The sequence below is a fragment of the Cupressus sempervirens genome, chromosome 9 (genome assembly GCF_028749045.1).
Source record: "Cupressus sempervirens isolate cs-2001-9-10 chromosome 9, ASM2874904v1, whole genome shotgun sequence".
In the NCBI taxonomy this organism is placed as follows: Eukaryota; Viridiplantae; Streptophyta; class Pinopsida; order Cupressales; family Cupressaceae; genus Cupressus; species Cupressus sempervirens.
This window is the reverse complement of record NC_143126.1, coordinates 566,123,266-566,142,786: the sequence shown is the minus strand read 5'-3', so window position 1 is coordinate 566,142,786 and position 19,521 is coordinate 566,123,266. Positions and strand designations below refer to the sequence as shown.

At 36.4% G+C, this 19,521-nt stretch overlaps 1 protein-coding gene across 1 annotated transcript in view; it reads right to left on the bottom strand.

The window, feature by feature from the left end:
- LOC149539919 (glucose-induced degradation-like protein) overlaps positions 1-19,521 on the bottom strand; it is an 85,306-nt gene that overhangs the window by 12,561 nt on the left and 53,224 nt on the right. The window lies entirely within an intron of this gene.

The following is a 19,521-nucleotide window of genomic DNA, read 5'->3' as shown; positions in this document are numbered from 1 at the left end:
CATTTTGATTTTAATCTTAAGAGTTTTCAATTTCCATCTATTCTATGGTGAATGGTTTATCAATGTTATGATTTATCATTGTTATGGTATGCATATCAGAAATATATCTCTAAAGAGGTCTAATTGTCCATATATAAAAAATTTAAAATCCCCTATATTTTATAGCTGTCCCCTGAGGTCCCGTCCCCTAAATTTTGGCTTCGACTCGTACCTGTACCGAAAACATGTTCCCGTCCCCTAAAACATCCTCGTCCCGAAAACTCCGTGGAGCACAGACTATAACTGCTCCAAGCTCTTAATGTTAGAAATTCAAATCGCAGCAGCCACACCTTTACTCGAAACTTATGCATAAATATGTCACAGTGAATTCAATAGGTGAATTACCAGACGAGAAATACTATCTTTTACTATGATATGAAAAATACACAATAAGCATATCTTACTTTAAAAGACGAGGTAAATACTTATCTCTGACATGTCTCCATTATTCAAATGCTTCCTCTATGAAACCTTCGACCTATACTTTAATAGAATTTCAAGTTCTATTTCCGCACCTCAATCTTTCTATCAACCCACGACTTTGCTTCCTCACAGGTTCACTATGCTCTAGACAAAGCTTCCATTGTACCGCATCTTGCAAAGTCTCCATATTCACCTCAGTGATAAAATGAATCTCTGTAAAGTTCTGTTGTTTGGAGATTTGATCACCCTCTAAACATGTGATTAAAAAACTATCCCGAGCAAGGTCTTCTAACATTGAAGATACACATTCTTCCATGTTGCCAAGAGATTTTTGATACAAACAAATCCAGCATGCATTGGCAATCATGAAGCCCAGAAAATAGAGCATGGATCACACACAGAACCAAAAGTTAAAAATAGATCATGACCAAGATTGAACCGCAATATAAGAGAATAATTCCTTGATGCTGATTATCAAAAGAACTAGGCTCTGATACCATGTTGAAACTAGAGTCCAGAATTCTATGAAAATAATCAGACATAAGAAAGAGACAAAAATTGAAATAAAGAACACCAGAAATATCTTGGGAAAACCCTTTGAGAATGAAGCGAAAAACCCAGCCATACAACACAAAATATCTTTATTGATAATGAAATGTTCAAGTGTACAATGCTTATCGCATGATGCAAATATATAACAATAGAAGAGACTCTTCATATGACAAATTCACATAACATATGTTATCTCAGCATACATAATCAGCCATAGTTACTTCATAAGCATGTAGAATGGAGTCACACAAATGACTTTCACCGTGCCTACTCGCAGAGGGTAGAGCGAAGACTCTTATCTCAAAACTTCTTTTAGAAAAGGATACATTTCCACCATGCCTACTCGCAAAGGGTGGTCCACTATACCTACTCATAGAGGGTGGAGCGAGCGCTTTCACCTCAAACTTCTCCGAGAGAAAATGCATTTCCACCATGCCAACTTGCAGAGGGTGGTCCACCATACCTACTCGCAACGGATGAAACGAGGGCTTTCACCTCAAATTTCTCCGAGAGAAGAATGCATTTCTACCATGCCTACTTGCTGAGGGTGGTCCACCATCCCTACTCACAGCTGGTAGAATAAGGGCTTTCACCTCAAACTTCTCTTAGAGAAGAATGTATTTCCACCATGCCTACTTGCAGAGGGTGGTTCACAATACCTACTTACAGCGGGTGGAATGAGGGCTTTCACCTCAAACTTCTCTTAGAGAAGAATGCATTAATAATTGAGATTTTCTCTTAATAAAGACTCCCTCTTGGAAGGGACAATTTTTAATCATTACAATAAGATAGTTGACTATTGCATAACTTGCAGAGGGTTGGACATCTCCCTCTGAAGCTAAATAGTCTCTCTCTAAATATGATATTCCCCTTTTAATAACATGCTACCAATTTAGTATCAAGACTGCAAACAATGCTGCATAATCTCTCACCATCCCATTGCATTCATAATGAGAATCAACATCTTCCAGTGTAAAATGCCCCTCTAATCGCAGAAATTTGCATAAAGTCAAGGCAGCATTAAATAAAAACTACTGATATTAATCTGAAGCATCATAGGAAATAATTTGACTCATACTCTCTACTATAGCATGCCATGCATTTACAATGAGTCAAACTCATAATTCAGCTCAAAAGTGATCTAAAGAAACCATTGCAATTCTTAGAGTAAGCAACCCACAATCCAAGACTTCTTGCCAATGACATTTCTAGCTGAGGATTAGAAAACTCCATAGAAACAAGCCAATACACATGACATCTTAAAGGACAGCTTCCATATTATTGTCCTGCATTTTGTCACCACAAAATGTTGGTAACATGAAATTTTTTTAAGTTAGTTTCACGTATCTCTAAGTTTGAATTTGATATTCAATTGCTTAATGTTGATCGATCGATCAATTTGAATTCGTATATCAAGTCGTTTTACTGAAGATTTTCATGAAATCTTTTTCGTTCTGCTTGATTTTTGAAGCCTTCATCGTCCTTCTCCTTGCTTTTGAGTTTGCGTTTGTTGGTTTTTAGTCTTTGGTTTTGCTCATGTCATGGCTTTCGGTTTTCCCTTTGATTTGGTCCAACCTAGAGCTCAATTGGAGTTGTCAGTCAACAGATATGGTCGTTTTAGTGCCTCAAAAGTGGACTTTTTTGGTGCAACAACACAAATTTAAAATATCATATTATATTTTCAATTTGACATTCACTTTTTGAAAAATATAACTTAAATTCACTTTATGTTATGTTTTTAAGTTACTTTATCATTTAAATTTTAACTTAAACGAACTATAGTGCCCTTTATATTATAATTTTAAGTTACAGTTACTTTTTGATTTTTCACTTAAAATGACTATATAAACTATATAATTTCAGTTTAATTTTTTATTTTTTAATCAAATGCTCATATTAATGTTAATTTTTAAATGATATTTATGTGTTGTATTTTTTAATATGCTAGATAAAGCTGTTTATCTCCCATTAAGTAACATTTTTATAAAATTAAGTTGATTAAATGACTTAAAGTTATCAAAAGTGGACATTTTATATGCAATTACATGTAAAATCCATCAACATTGGAGATTTTACATGTCACTGCATATAAAGTTCCATTTGAAATCATAAGTGGACCTTTTTTATGTCATTACATCAAAAGACTATCATAAGTGGACTTTTTTTATGTCATTACATGAAAAGGTAAGTTTTTATCTCTTTGCATCCAAAATGTGAGACTTAAAACATGCATGTCCCTCCAAAAGGTGCGATTTTGATCACTTGCATATTTTAAAACATGTCATTGCATCCAAAAGGTCTGATTTGCCTTGTTGCAAGTTTTTAAAATGTGCTTATCACCCCAAAAGGTGTGATTTTAACCGAAGGCATGTTTTAAAATGTGTATTGCCCTCCAAAAGGCTCGATTTTGAAAGAATGCATGCATTTGCTCTCCAAGAACCCGATTTTGCTCATTGTGAGAGATTTTCTTGATGGATTTGCATGAGATCTTTTCAATTGAAGGCATTTTTGCTTGGCAATGACTTTTCTTGCATCAAGAATGAATTTAACATGCTGAAAATCATTTTTGGAAGCTCTATCATAGGGCACATTTTTGGAAATAACTTCAAATAAATCCATTTTTAATCAATGTTTTTGCACAAGGATGAATCAATTTGGTGTTTTATGGTGATTGCATTGTATTGTTATACACATTTTGACCTTTAAACTCCAAATCGATTTGATCATGCTCCTTGGTGAAACACATTTTTCACCAAAAACGTCCCATGAGCATGCATATGCAAAACATTGGATCTTGGAGTATTATTAGGACACATTTTGGCATCTTTTAACAAATACTCCTTGATTTCTGCCTTCTCCCATTCGAATTTGCAAGAGTTTGAAAGATTCAAACGTTTTTTAAGACATTTTCAACACTGGAGCATTTTTTTCCTTCATGTTTGGCACTTAATCTTCATGTAAGTGAACTTATTCTTTCTTGCTATTTAATTTGTGCTTATCTTTCTGATTTTATGCACATTATTGCTTGATGATTGCCACTTGCTGAAATCAATGCCATAGAAAGTGCATTTTTCCTTTAAAAATAAAGAAATTTTTCATTTTCTTGTTTTTGGTTTTTCCCCAATTCTCAAATTCGAATTTGTACGTTGAAGTCCATTGCATCTTGACATGTTTGAGTCACTCTCCAAAGGTACGTTTTTCTTTTGCGTTTTTGTGCTTTGTGCTTGCTAGCCGATTTTCTCATAAGTTCTTTCCCAAGAACTTGTTGTTTCACTTCATGTGAAAGCATCGTCATGTTTCAATTCCATCTTCCATGTCACAACACTTCACATCTCATCCGACAAATGCGATTACATGTTTTCCATCTCATTCACCATCCACACATGCATGTGATCCCATTTTCCGCTTCCATTTTCATTCATCTCACTTTCCGCATCCACTCGCACGACACGATTACACGAAAAGCCTTACGTGTAATTGCATCCAAAAGGTCTGATTTTGGTTAAAAAGTCACTTTTTGAAAAGTCAAAAAGATGTCATTTTCATCTTTCATATACTTTGACTTCATCTTTTCACCGAAGGTGACCATATAGCTCATTATCCCTCTTCCATTTTCCATTTCCATCTCTCCATATGCATTCACACCTTCATGAGCAAATACATGTTTCCACATCTTTTTATGCTTTGCACCTCATCTTTCATTCACACTTGCATGTAAAGCACATCCTCCATCTACATTCGCATCTCATCTCACCTTTCATCTCCCATTACATTTTGCACTCACATGTACTCATTTTTCATGCAATAATGCCTTGAAAGCCCTAAGTCACTTTCGAAATCAACAATCTTCATTCGCATTCCACCTTCACACATTTTCATTTCATTCCATCTTCCATTTTCCACCTTCATAACACTTCATTCCACATTCCATTCATTTCATTTTCATTCACTGCATATGCATGATGATTTCTTTTTTAGATCATTTCATCGGATCTACAAAGTTTCCAATCCGTTTCCGAACCTTTGTTGCTGATCACAAATCAACTTGTGTGGCGATTCCTTCTGACGATGTGTTTATGTTTTGGGATTTTTGTGTTGCAGGGCAAATGTAAGAGATACCCTTATCATCTAAACCCAAAGGAAAGGTGAAATATCAATAAGATAAAGAGTTGGCTCATGCAACTCCATCATTAGTTACATTTGTTCTTAACAATGTAATGGACACGATGATCGGTCATGTGGACATGGCTGATTTTTTACGAAGAGTTGAAAATCCTATTGGTCATGAGATGAAGCGCATCAAAAGAAGTAACATTCACTTGGTGTCTACATTTCCTATGGCAGCCGTAGAACTTGATTTTGTTCTTGGATGTGCACGGTGTTTTACTCCAAAGACGAAGACTATCAAGGATGCTAACAGCAAGGTTATCATTAGCCTTGATCCAAAAGTTATTGAGCAGATCTTTAAAGTAGAATGTGTAGATTTAACTAAGGAATCATCTTTGGCATGTTGGAATGGGCAAAAGGGTAATTATTCGAAGTTTGTCAACCTATACTAGTTAAACAATAAAAGGAACAACTTCTCCAAATGGCCAAAGACCGTTCATTGGTCTAACTTCAAACAAGAATATAAGGATCTCATCATCCTTCTCAGCAGATTTTGCAGTCTTAAAGATTCTACTGATTTCGAGCCATGGATGTATAAGTTTATCTTTCAAATCATGGAAAACAAAGAACACATCTTTTGGAAAGAGCTCATTGGAACTGCACTTTGCCAAGAGATAGGTAATGTGAGAGCTTCAACGCCCTTCTACATGAACTCTTACCTTGTGTACATTGTTGTTGTCATGGGATCTTTCTCTGGTTTCTCAACCAAGGGAGATCATCTTCAGGGTCCTATTTGGGATTACTATGACCAAATCACTTTGGCAAATAGTAAATTTCATTATAGAAGAGTCCAAGATGCCTTCTTTGGGCATTTCCAGTGCTTGTTCAATATCTGTCAAAAGAGTATTTGATGCAACATGAGAAAAAGTGAATCAATACGGCTGTATTTTCATTCAATTTCCAACTTTTACATACTTGAGAGTTTGATATTTCAAAGGCGAGCCATATATTTTATCTAGGTATGCTACAGATCGAATCATCTTGATGAAGCTAGCTAGACAGCTCATGGACGTGCAGAGGGATCAGCATGCTATGTATACGCCTAGTTTCGGTATTACCTCAGCGAAACCCTTGGCTATTGGCAACTATTCAATCAATTATATGCCAAAGCGAAGAACATGGAAGTAGAGTTGCAATTGATCACCTTGAAGAAGTTCAAGGCCAAAATTGACTTTGATTACCAAGAGATGAATTCTCAAATGAAAAGAGCTTTTACATATGTTCATCGCATCAAGGACATTTGGATTGATATGAAAACAGAGCTTGACATCATGAAGATGGACTACTATAGATTAACCCTGCAGCAGATAATTGATCTCAACATGTTGGAGACCTTTTTAGATTTCCAAGTTGAAGATGACGGCAAAATTCTTGATCTGGAGCTTCATCAAGCCGACATTGATAAGAAGTGCTCTTTTCCTCTTTAGTGGCAGCAGAAGGAGGGAACATCTATCATGGATAGATTTCAATCCATTTTGGTAAACACTAACAAATGGCTGAAAAATAAAGGCCTTAAAAGAGTTAATCTTAGGATGGGATTGGACTGTGGAAGCTTTGGCTTACAAGGAAAGATGGTGCCTCATCTTCTGATGCTAAGGGTTCCCTCAAATTCAAATTGAAGGGTGGAAAAAGTTCCAAGTCTTCTCAGATCTTTGAACCAGTTGAAGAGTTAGAGGAAGAATCATAAGAGGGATTAGAGACAGAATCAGATAAGGAAGATACTGATGAAGAAGGGGAAGTCATGATCATATCTCCCCCAAAGCCTGGACAAACTCATGCACCATCTATTTGTGAAGCACCTTTTCTGGATGAGGTAGATGACAATGTGGATTCACTCTCCACAATTTTCACTCCTATTCCAATCTCGGAAATTAATGCAATGGCCCTTCTTATTACTTTTGTTGCTCCTCTCATCCCTGCAAATGAACAATATGAGCATTTGGCAAATGTGTTTGAGGATTTTCCAACTCTCACAAATGGTCAAGTTTCCCAACTTCATACGTCTTTGACAGGTTTTGAGCTTTTTATGATAGAATCTTCTCAACATGTTTCTATGCCTTCAGCTGTGCAGACTGAATCTTGTTTTGTTACAACGGAAATACAATCTGGATCAATGCCAATGGTCTCTACCGTATTTGCTTCTATGGATGAAGGTTTCAGTTTGCCTGCATGGTTGAGCAGAATCACAACAAAGAGAAGAAAAGTGGTTGTACCACCAGATAATCTTCCTTTTAAGAAGACCAAATCCAAATCTTTGAAAGATAAGATTGTTTCAAGGATTTTGGTTGATTCAAATAAAACCAAGTTTGTTGAAGTTGTTGAGCCCTTGGTGGACAAACCTATGAAGGAACTTACTCATTCTGATTATAAGTTCACTAAGGTAGAAATCGGAATACAGTCATGTTTGAGTTGTTTACAAGATGCTCAAGATGCATTGGCAAATGTATCAAAGAACAATCATGAGCTATGGGAGAAGAAAAATCAACTGAAATAGGAGGTTTCACGCCTGAACAAGGTCATCCAACAACAATCTTCTCAAAGTGTTGTTGCTATGTCTCAAACATCCAAGGAGAGAAAGTAGATTGAAGCCGCCAAGTCTTGGATAGGAGAGATCATCTCTTAAGGAGTCTGAGCCATCACGAAGAGATTTGCAGTTCTTAGGCACGTCAAAGAAATAGAGCAAAACTTGATCTCTTCTTTGACTCAAGAAGCAGATAATTTGAAGGAAATCCTCAATGATTGGGATGAAATGGAAAGTTTTGATCTAGATGCCTTGGTCTCATGTGACATTCTTCCGTCATGTGAAATGTTCTTCAGATATCAAGGACTTATTGGTTACAAAGAGGAAACATTGAGGAAGCTAATCACAAAGTTGCAGGTGGCACTTGGAGATTGTCAAGCAGTTGAAATAGGTGTTACTTGTGATTTGGAATAGATGGGATGACATGTTATTAATGATTTCAATAATCTCATTACGGTTGAAAGAGTAAGCTCGGAATATACAATCAGGATCAATGCTGATGTAGATTCTGAAGACTTTGGTTCGCACACAATGAACAAGTTTATCTTATATAAATCCTCGACAAAACACTTGTTAGATACTATGGCAACAAATTCCAAAGTTGTGCAATCAGCATATGAAGATGCAGTGAGGATCAAAGCCATATCAAAGACCATGGCAATTGTTGTTCTTCCTACAATGCGTGATATCATCATCAAATTCAAGGCACTAAGAAACAATCTTTAAGATTGTTGTTTTTGTTTTTATTCCATGTTTGTAGGTTTAAGAGGATGCATTACATGAAAAAGTGTAATTACATGTAATGCGAGTTGCATGTAACACTATATTTTCTATTGTAGTTAGAGTAGGTCAAAGTTAGTTGAGTAGCTCCCACCTTTTCCTCCATCTTTTCTCAACTCTTGTGCCTATATAAAGGAGTGCCCCCTCATTGTAAAATCATTTTTATCTTTATGCAAGAGAGCTCTAGAGAAATTGTGCCAGCAGAACTTTGTTTGTGTATGCACTATTTTGAGAGAAAGTGAATACAAAAGGGCATTTCAGACTTAATTTTGATTAAGAGAGATTATTACTTGTGTCAATTATAAGCTTTGTCTATAATTCATCTAAGTTATCTTTGATTCATGTTATCTTGTGTTTCGTGTAATTGTATCTTATGAATTGAATATAAATGAGTTAAGAAGCAATTGGAGCCAGAGCTTTGTCCAGAGCAATTGTGGAAGTGTATAGCTAGAAGCTTTGTTCGTAGCTTATACTTCTTTCTTAATTCACAAAATAGTTAAGTTATTCTTACAATTAGGAATCTTTGTGCCCTAATTGTAAAACTTTTCATATAGAAATACGACTGGACTTAGAGCCAAACCGGTTTTAGCTAGCCTTTGAGTTAGTGAAGGTTTATTGGTATCACTGTTTCCAGCTCTTGATAGAAGTGTAGCTAGAGATTCACCCTGCCCATTACTCGCTCCACAAGTAAGTGGACTCTTTCTTGAAAGTTAAGAAGAAAGGATATTGGTAACACCCATTTTACAAAATCTCTCAACTTCTTGCTTACCTTGAGTTGATCCAAGGAACAATGAAAAGGGGGAGCCCTCTCTTTAAGGTAGGAGAGACTCTGTCTCACACGCTATGGCTGGTCATCCTATTTTGCGACTGGATTTTTACCCAAAACTGTCGGTTGCAAAATATCCACCCAACACATCAAATTCATCTCATATCTGTCGAGATATAATCAAACAGAAAGTGACACATTAAAAAAATGATGAGCATCTATAAAAACATCAAACCAATGATGAGACAAGTAGCAAAACTTATCTGTCGAAATACATCTCACACCCACAAGCGCTGAATCAAGGCAGTCGTACAAAGTCTAGTAGACTGAATAATGCAGGATACATACTATCTGGGTTTGGTAAGTCAGATGCATGAGAGAGTACTCTATGACTCGGCTATTACAGCAAAAATAACTCCTTTTTGGCAAAGTAGACTGACTCCCTCTCTCTCTTCAGCAATGATAAAGAATAATTTCATCTCCAAGTCTAAGCAGCACACGGTAATATCATTACTATGCCCAAGATAGCTTCAACCAACCACGATTTTGACTTCATCGAAAAATAGCACATATAAAACACAAATTGATTCTCAATCTCCTTCTACAAGTAAGTCAACAACAGATACTTCGCAAAACATGAACTCTACTATAAATCACGAATACTTCCGCACAGCCGAATACTTCTGTAAACAACCACACTCCAATAAAATTCAAATACCAAAAACACTTCTATAAAATACAAATGCCTCTATGAACACTTCTCTATATCTATCCCGCACAAACTCATCTTTGAGATATTAAAGCACGGATCCTTCTACTATATCACGCGAACATACCATTCATCTGTAAGAAAAAATCATGCAAAGAAAGATGACTAGGAAGACTATTCAACGAAAAGCACAATAATGTGCGGATACAAAGCGGAGAGCTTCCAACTTCTTACTACCACGTGGATCATTGTTGAAGGGTCGACTTTTAGCAAATTCTATTCTGGCAATTCGTTGAACAACACATAATCAATCTCTCTTGGCCAATATGGATTAGGTGTCTCTAGTAGGATTACCAATTATCTTAATATGAGAGGCGGCGGCTTTAAAAAAATTGAACCGACCATCTTGAAAATAATACCACAAAACTCCTTCTTGCTTACAAAGACTCCTCGATAGTCAAGAGCATGGAGTGACTAAAAAATATTGGCAGAAAGGCACTCGAAAGGGCCTCCGGTATAGAGCATCTCAAAAGGTCCTCTAATAGATTTTTCAACTCGACACTGTTTACGAAGTTGTTTTTGAAAAACTCTACCTATTTTGACCAATACCAATCACTCTTCCCTATCTTTGAGCCATCTCTGAGCCATGCAACAACATTACCAATCAATACTTATGACTGAGGTTTTCATCTCAAACGAGCTTGCAAATATCAATATGCTCGTAGTGAGAACAATATCAATGTCCAACAAGTTCTACATCCCAACTCAATACATTGCACCTAAAGTCGCTTGAGTTTTTGGGGAGTTGATCAAGACAGGAAAGATCTTGTATTCAATGGCACGAATGGGAAACAAAACAAGGAATTGTAGAGCAAACTTGATAGCCTTGCCCAGATCTTTCATAGCTGCCTCAAATATATTTAGAGAAACCTTCACGCTTTCCTTGAAAAACTACATATTGACATTCTCTAACTCCTATGCAATAAGGTTGGAGATAATTCTTTCAGACTCCTACAACCCTGAGAGCATCCTTCACATCCCTAAAGTGCAAGTGAAGACAATGGTGAAGCCAGAGAGAGTGCTTGAAAAGATAAGAGGTCGATCTCTGGCCTTATTACAGCCTGAGAGTTGCAAGAATGTCTACTACATGCATGCACATATGCAATACATAGACCAAATGAAGAACACGGCTTCTTAAAAACATACATGTGAATTAACTTTGCAATATATATTCAAAAAACATCAATACATAGATGATGCCTTAAACAACAGATGTAGAACAAACTTCTTCATTGCTGAAATCTAACTAGGCTCTTATACCATGTTAAGTTTTATACCTAGAAATTAGATAAACAACAACAAAGAAGTGAATAAACAAGACACAAAACTCAATACGTTTATCCTAGGAAAACCCTCCAACTAAGGGAAAAACCCAGCCACACCAGCAAAGTACATCTTTTATTGATAGAGAAAAAGTTCCAAGTGCAAAGCTTTCACTTAATTGGATTACAATATACTAAGCAATCACATAAATAGATTGCATAAGACTCTTCATCTTTCACACGAATGTCTCTTTGAATCCAAAATACAAGACTGCATCTTTCGCATGAATGTCTCTTTGAGTCCCAAAAATAAAACTCTTTGTATTTCCACATATTCAGCACTTCACATTTCCATAAACATGCCTCTTCACATGACATATGACACGTCTTTTTGCATAATATTAGCATAAATATAATCACAAATATCCCTTTCAGCTGAAGATGACCATAACGGTCATAACAAACATATAAGATTAGAGATAAAGATCTCTATCACTACAAACTTCAACAAATATCAATCTTGCGATGGAAATCTACGATCAGGAATCTTCGATGGTGCAGTCAACGATGATCTTGGATCATATGAGGACCTAAATATGAAACCGCAAGCTTTCAAGCATGTTGTTGTAGGAGTTGATGATCCAACTCCGCAGTCGCCAAGATCACTAGCAGTGCAAATAGCTTGCCAAAGAGAAACCTAAGGAGCAAGAGCTTGAAGGAAACAAAGCAAGAGAAAATATTTCACAATAGGAAAAATGAAATTGCTATGTGAATGATGAATTTACAATGAGAGAGAGACCAAATATAAAGGCCTCATGGAAGCTTGTAGAACAAGCTAGAAAGTGGTAGAAGATAAGGTTGACAACCAAGCATCCACAAAAAGGTGGAACATGCTAGAAGGGAACAAACTCCCGTGTTGTCAACAACTAACCACTACAACTGTTAAATACTAAATATTAAATAAATGCATTAACCTAAGTAAGCTTAAGTAAATAGAATAAATAATTATTAATTAATTAATTATTTACTCTAGCAGTTGTCACCTGTTCCTTATGATTTGGGACCGGACCTATTTGTTGTAATACGTTTCATGTTCTCGGGGAATATTATGGATCTTGAGGCTAACATGTGAGTCGCAATGCCTAAATATTGTAACATGAGGTATCAGTTAGTCATTAGACAAATTTGAATCTATAGAATTAGATTTCAGGTTTTTGATTGAAGATTGTAAGCAAGAAGGTATGAATGTGCCTAGCATGTAAGAAGGGCAATTGTCAAACCTATGTACCTCTAATTTACTGCAAATGAATGTTTATCTCGATTGTCTCTCCTTATTCTTGTTGTTTAGGTTGTGTTTACTCTTGCTCCACAGTCAGATTGATCTCCTTGAGGTTTCTCCAACTTGGGACTACGTCAAAAGGAGAGAAGGATGATCATCTCTCATTTGCAAAGTGTGCCAAATAATAGAGCCCCTTCCCTCCAAAGGATAGAAAGAAACCTCCCAAATGTTAACAACTATTAAATACTTATGAGTAAGAATACAAGCCCAAAGCTTATTCTGAGTTGTACACCAATGCCAATATAATTTGTCTGCAAGAAACTGCCCATTCAAGATAGTGGAGCAAAGACCAAGACCTCCTTCCTCCTTTGGCCAACACAAAACCTCCCACTTAACTAAGCTTCACTTGAAAGTTTGCAAATTACCCCTCCAAAGATTTTTTTTGCAAAAGAGCATCAACTTCCTTAAGAAAATACGCAGAAGCTGCCTAAACAAAACATCTATAAATAGGAAGAGTCTAAAACAATGATTGAAGAAGAGTCACCCTAGCAGCAGTAAGCTATTGACGAGTCCAATGATTAACCTTCCGATGCAACTTATCAAGAAGGTCTTGCCAAAATGGCTTAGGTTGCCTCCTAGCAACAAGAGGAAGTCCTAGACAAAGCAAATAAAGTAGCTTCCTATCAAAAGACAACATAAATCAGCGATGTGAAAAGTGCTTGGTTGTTTATGTATTCTAATTAGTGTTGACACAAACATTGAATGGCATCCAACCAACTCTTTATCTAGTTAAAAAAAGGCTACTTAACCTGGTCTCAAATACTATCTGGTATTCAGATGTGACATTTTGAAAAAAAAAATGCTGGTTCATAATCCAAGAATGTCAATACTAGCATGTAACATCCCACACATATACAAGATAATTGTGAAATACACAACCAACAAATAAATGTGTAGGAATGAAATCTCTATGAAATTCAAAACACAACTATAGTTAAGTGAGCACTCGTGTCACCTTGAAACTACTCTATTTTTATTTCTCATTTCATTGATTCAAAATAGATAAGTTACGATGACTAATCTCTTTCCTCTATAATCACATGATACAAATGCTATTATACAACCCAAACACTTTGAACTGATGGCAGTGCATTATTGGCACGCTCCAATGTATCCACACTATCAATGCTCCAATAGAGGTTGACTATGTAAACACTTGTTGTGAATAAACCAATGCAAAAATATTTTGTCCTCCTAAGCTTCATAACTAGGAATATGCAAAATCTTACTACTATTATATATCAATGGGTCTATTGCACTTATTTGGATATCAAAATATCAAGCTATTATTCTTGACAGTCTTAGCACTGGGATGGGTGTCGTTCAAGAAGTCCCAATGCTTCAACTCTGTGAGAATCACCTAGATGCAATAAGTGTTAAGTGTTCCATTCATTCTCATGAAAGATGAGTTCTTCTGTGCACCAGCACTCATAAAACATGGGCGAATGAGTCTTAAATTAAAAAACTACACAATTGAATCTTGATAGCAATATCACAATTTGACTTGTTGTGGGAAATATCACCTACTTATCAATTGATGAGATTAAGGGGCTTTCTAATGAATGGTTCATACAGCACAACACTTGTTGAGACTTTTGCAAGCAAAATGGGCTTCACCATGAAGAAAACTTTGTAGCTAAGCGAGCTCGAGCTGGGGCAGAACTAAGATGGGTGACCTCCTAGGAACTCTCAATGCTTCACCTTTGTGACAACACCTAGATGTAATGAGTACTAATGGTTCCATTCATTCTCATGAGAGATGGGTTCTTGTGAAACACTACTCATAAAAACATGGCTCAACGAGTTTGACTCAAAAAACTACACAGTTGATTTTTGATAGCAATATCACAATGTGACTTGTGGAAAATATCTCTTACTTATCAATTGATGAGCCTAAGAAGCTTTCTAATGAGTGGTTCATAAGGTGCAACACTTGTTGAATGTTTTGCAAATGCAGTTGCAAGCAGAGTGGGCTTAAACATGGTGGAAACTTCATAGTCAAGTGTGTTCAAGATGCAATAGTACTAGAATGGGTGATCTCCTAGGAAGTCTCATTGCTTTGCCATTATGAACATCACCTAGATGCAATGAGTGTTAAGTGTTCCATTCATTCTCATGAGAAAGTGATCCTTGTGAACCACAACTCATGAAAAATGGTTAAATAAGTTTGACTCAAAAAACTACACAGTTGAATCTCGATAGCAATATCACAATTTGACTTGTAGAAAATATCTCCTACTTATCAATTGATGAACTCAAGGGGCTTTATATGCATGGTTCATAAGGCACATATTTGTTGAAGGTTCTACAAATAAAGTTGTAAGCAAAGTGGCCTTAACCATGGAAGAAACTTCGTAATTAAGTGCCTCTCAGCTAGAGTAGTACCGAGATGGGTTTCCTCCCGAGAAGCCGTGGTACTTCACCTCTATGAGCATCACCTAGATGCAATGAGTGCTAAGTGTTCTATTCATTGTCATAAGAGATGGGATGCTGTGAACCACTACTCATGAAACATAAGCCAATGAGTTTGATTCAAAAAACTATATATTTGAGTCCTAATAGCAATATCGCAATTAAATGAGGTCGTCATTAAATTTGAAATGTCACTCAAAATAGCAATACCACAATTTGACTTTTTGTGGAAAATATCTCCTACTTACAAATTGATAAGCTTAAGAGACTTTTTAATGAATGGTACATAAGACAACACTTGCAGATGGTTTTGCAAATGGGGTTGCAAGCAGAGTGGGTTAACCATGGAGGAAACTTCGTAGCTAAGCATGCTCGAGATGGAGCAGTACTGGGATGGATGAGCTCCCGAGAACTCTGAGTGGTTTACCTCTATGAGCATCACCAAGATCCAATGAGTTCTAAGTGTTCCATTCATTCTCATGCAAGATGGGTTCTTGTAAACCAATACTCATGAACCATAGGTCAATGAGTTTGACTCAAAATACTACATAGTTGAATCCTGATAGCAATATTACAATTTAACTCGATGTAGAAAATATCTCCTACATATCATCTCATTCATTCTCCTCCTCGTCTTTGTGTAGATGTTCCTTTTATACTATGCACCTAGGTGACAAGACATGTAGAATAATACATGCCTAGTGTAATACATCTTTGCTTCTTTCTGCTGGTAATTACTTCATGCCTACTCATTAAGTCATATTTGCAATTAATTATTAGTATCAATTCTCCCAACCGTAGTATGCCAAGTTATAAAGTGAATCCAACGTCAACAACTAGTCTCTTTTTAAAGCTTATCATTTAATTGATTGATAACACATTTTGTCCATAGGTCTTCTTGTTACGAGATTAATATTATTATATTAATGATAGATTTATTATTATTAATTCATTATATACTTTTTAATTATTATTACTTATTTTTATATTTTATTATTAATTTAATATTATATTTTGACACTATTATCATTAAATTATATTCTAAGAAAATAGGGTCATCACAAGTGTCATTTGCATTAAAGGAATAGCATGATTAAGACCCCATACAAACTTAGTATATTCAATCTCCTTCCTGGGTCCATAGATGAAACCATGGTTCAAAATAACTACACTACCATATATTGTGCGGTGTATCGTGTTTGATTAGGAGCGACGATTTAATTTCCCAAAATCTCGAGGCCATGTAAATGCTTACTGGGCGGCGATATAAACTACTAAATATTACCGAAACCGCACACTTAAATGAGGATAATAGCAGCAGGCAAAGAGACAAAAAGTAGATTAAAAAATAACAAATAAAGTAGGGTTTCGGCAATGACTTATAACATTCTTTAGGGCTTTTGTTATACTCATCTTCGTGTCATCTAGGACCACAAAACTCAACGACGATTGGGACCACAAAACTCAATGACGATACTTAGCCACAACAAGAAGGTAATTCAAAGGCCAAAAATGCCACGTTAGCAAAAACAAAAGCAAAGCAGAGCAGCTTCAAACACAAAAAAAAAAAAAAAAATGGCTGAGCAAAGACAAGAGCAGAGCAACTACCTCAAATGCAAAAAAATTGCACATCCCAAGTTAGAGATTTTTTTTAATTATCTAGTATTTGGAATCCAAAGTACATCTATAACCACACATGGGCCCTGCGTTTTATGAGAAGGCAGGCTGATGGTAAGGATCTCATGTGATCGGGGGTCAAGCGCTTCGCTACTAATTTTCTCACCATGCAGAGCATATTAGCCACATTGACCAACCTGTGGCAGATCTTTGTGAGTGAGAAATGGTGGGAGAGTCCTTATGCCAAGAAGTCTGATGCAGAGAAGGTTGTGAAGGTTGTGTTTGATGTTAGATTTGGCAAGCTCATGGACCAATGTAGGTTTTCAAACCTTGATTGATGATTTATTATTTAATTTTTAAATATTGCAATTTGCTGATTTTTGTATAGTTTTTTATGTCCAAGTGTTAGAAACGTTGGAGAGGGTTCTTTTCTCACCATGCAAAGCATATTAGCCACATTGACCAACCTGTGGCGGATCTTTGTGAGTGAGAAATGGTTGGAGAGTCCTTATGCCAAGAAGCCTAATGTAGAGAAGGTTGTGAAGGTTGTGTTTGATGTTAGATTTGGCAAGCTCATGGACCAATGTAGGTTTTCAAACCTTGATTGATGATTTATTATTTAATTTTTAAATATTGCAATTTGCTGATTTTTGTATAGTTTTTTATGTCCAAGTGTCAGAAACATTGGTGAGGGTTCTACAAATGGTGGATGTGAATAAAAATCCCATGGGATATCTATATGAGATCATGGATAGGGCCAAAGAGATCATTCAACACTTGTATAGGTCAAATGAGACCAAATATAGACCCATAAGGAACATAATCGATAATAGGTGGAACTGACAACTTCAGCAACATATTCATGTTATTGCCTATTAGAACCTCAAGTTTTACTTACTCCAACACTTTTAGAGCAGATGCAGTAAAAGAACCCCTTATGAACTCTAATTTTAAAACTCAATTTTGGATGTTCGACATTTTGTCAAAGACTTTGCATGTAAGCTCTAATACCACTACAATAATCCCAATGGGTTATAACTTCAATTCTGGAGAAGGTAAGAACCTCCATTAACCAAGCCTTTGCCTCAAAAGACCCTCTATCCACAATAATTAAGCCTACAAGGGTCACAATAATAGGCTAATCCCTCGAACTTTGATGCTCATGAAAATGGGAACATTACAGTCCGCCCTCCCTAAGATTGCTTGTCCTCAAACAATCACAATTGCAAAGAAATTCCACTACAAGGAAAGTCCAGAGGAAGACTATGAAACATCCCACATAGCAATAGCACTGTTAAATCGTCGACATAAGCACATCTACACAAAAATGGACAAATCAACTGTCCCATCCCTATGCCATGGTACTGTGCATCTAAAACCAATAATATACATGAGAATCATCAATAAAACTGCAAATAATCCACACCGTATACACACTACAATACTTCCAAGTGAACCCAACCTAGAATCCTGATGCGGGGGGAGGACCCCATAACACACTCGTGAGTGTCCAGCTAAATATGAATGGATCTCGAATACTAAAGCAAAGTCAGCCAAAAAAAACAAACCTCATTTCTGGCCTCACTAATCTAATCCCAATGCCACCATGCTGCAAATCGTGTAGTAACTTGATGGGACCCATCCAATCTGCAGCACTAACCCTATCACCACCTAGGTCCCAAAGTAAACAGATGTCACATCCATCCAACATGAGGAAGTAAGGATATATGGACACATCAGGTAGTCCAAATCCCCCTCTACATTCCATCAATCCCCCAACAAAGATAATAACTCCCAAGGGTGTCTATATCACAACCATAATATCCATCTTTTGCTAAACTATGATGGATACACTGACTCTGCAAGGAGTCTCCCACTAACTTGCAGTCACCAACCCTATCAAATGAAGATGGTGTATACCCATCCACATTGACGCATAACCAAGTCCTCTACCTGTGGATCAAAAGAGAAATGATGAGTGCTCCTCACTATATAGTTATGTAAAAGACTTGATCCTCTCTATCGATGGCTCATCACTAACAACCCGAGTATCAATAGATGGCTCCAAACTCTGACCCTGAACAGCTGATTGGGTAGATGCCCTGTAGAACCTCTCTACATGCCCAATCAAATACTCTCTATCATGAAACAAGTAGAGATATTCTGATTTAAGTGCCTTGAGGAAAGATTAGAACTCTCAATTCATTTTAGTTTGGTCTTTATTTTTAGTTTGTTGAGGAATAAGTCATCTCCTTGATGTTATAGGAGAAATGGCATTTGTTACAGGTTGTTAAGTTTGTAATTAATCCAACTATCAAGTCTAGTGTATATGTATGAGCTTGTTTGAGTTGAGAGAGAGAGAGAGAGAGTATCTAATTTGTGCTAAGCTTTGTTAGTAGTGTCTTTGTTCTATCAGCAAGTCTGATAGTAGTTTTATCTTATCCCTTTGAGTTGCAATAAGAAGATGATTTCGTCAATTAAGCTTGTATATTGAAGATTGGATGCTAGTAACTAAGATTTTAGCCACTAAGTGAGAGCCATTTGAGGTAAACAGTAGTTTAGATTATTGTTTAGATGTGTAGTAATCAGTAATGTAAGTTGATAATAAGTTGGTTACAGCAAAGTTCCAGTAGTTCTGCATCATCCGCAGCCACTGCTGTAACGATTAACCAGTCAGCCCACAGCCACTTCTATGTACCTAGTTTCGTTTCCACCCCTGCTAACTTTTCAATGAAGTTATTACTTTTAGTTTTACTTCCTTTATGCAATTGATAGCATAGCTTAGAGTCTCCCATAGTGCACATACAGTGTAGACCTGTCACAAATTCACGTTCCATGGTCGATAATTTAATGATCCTCTCTAGGACAATGGAT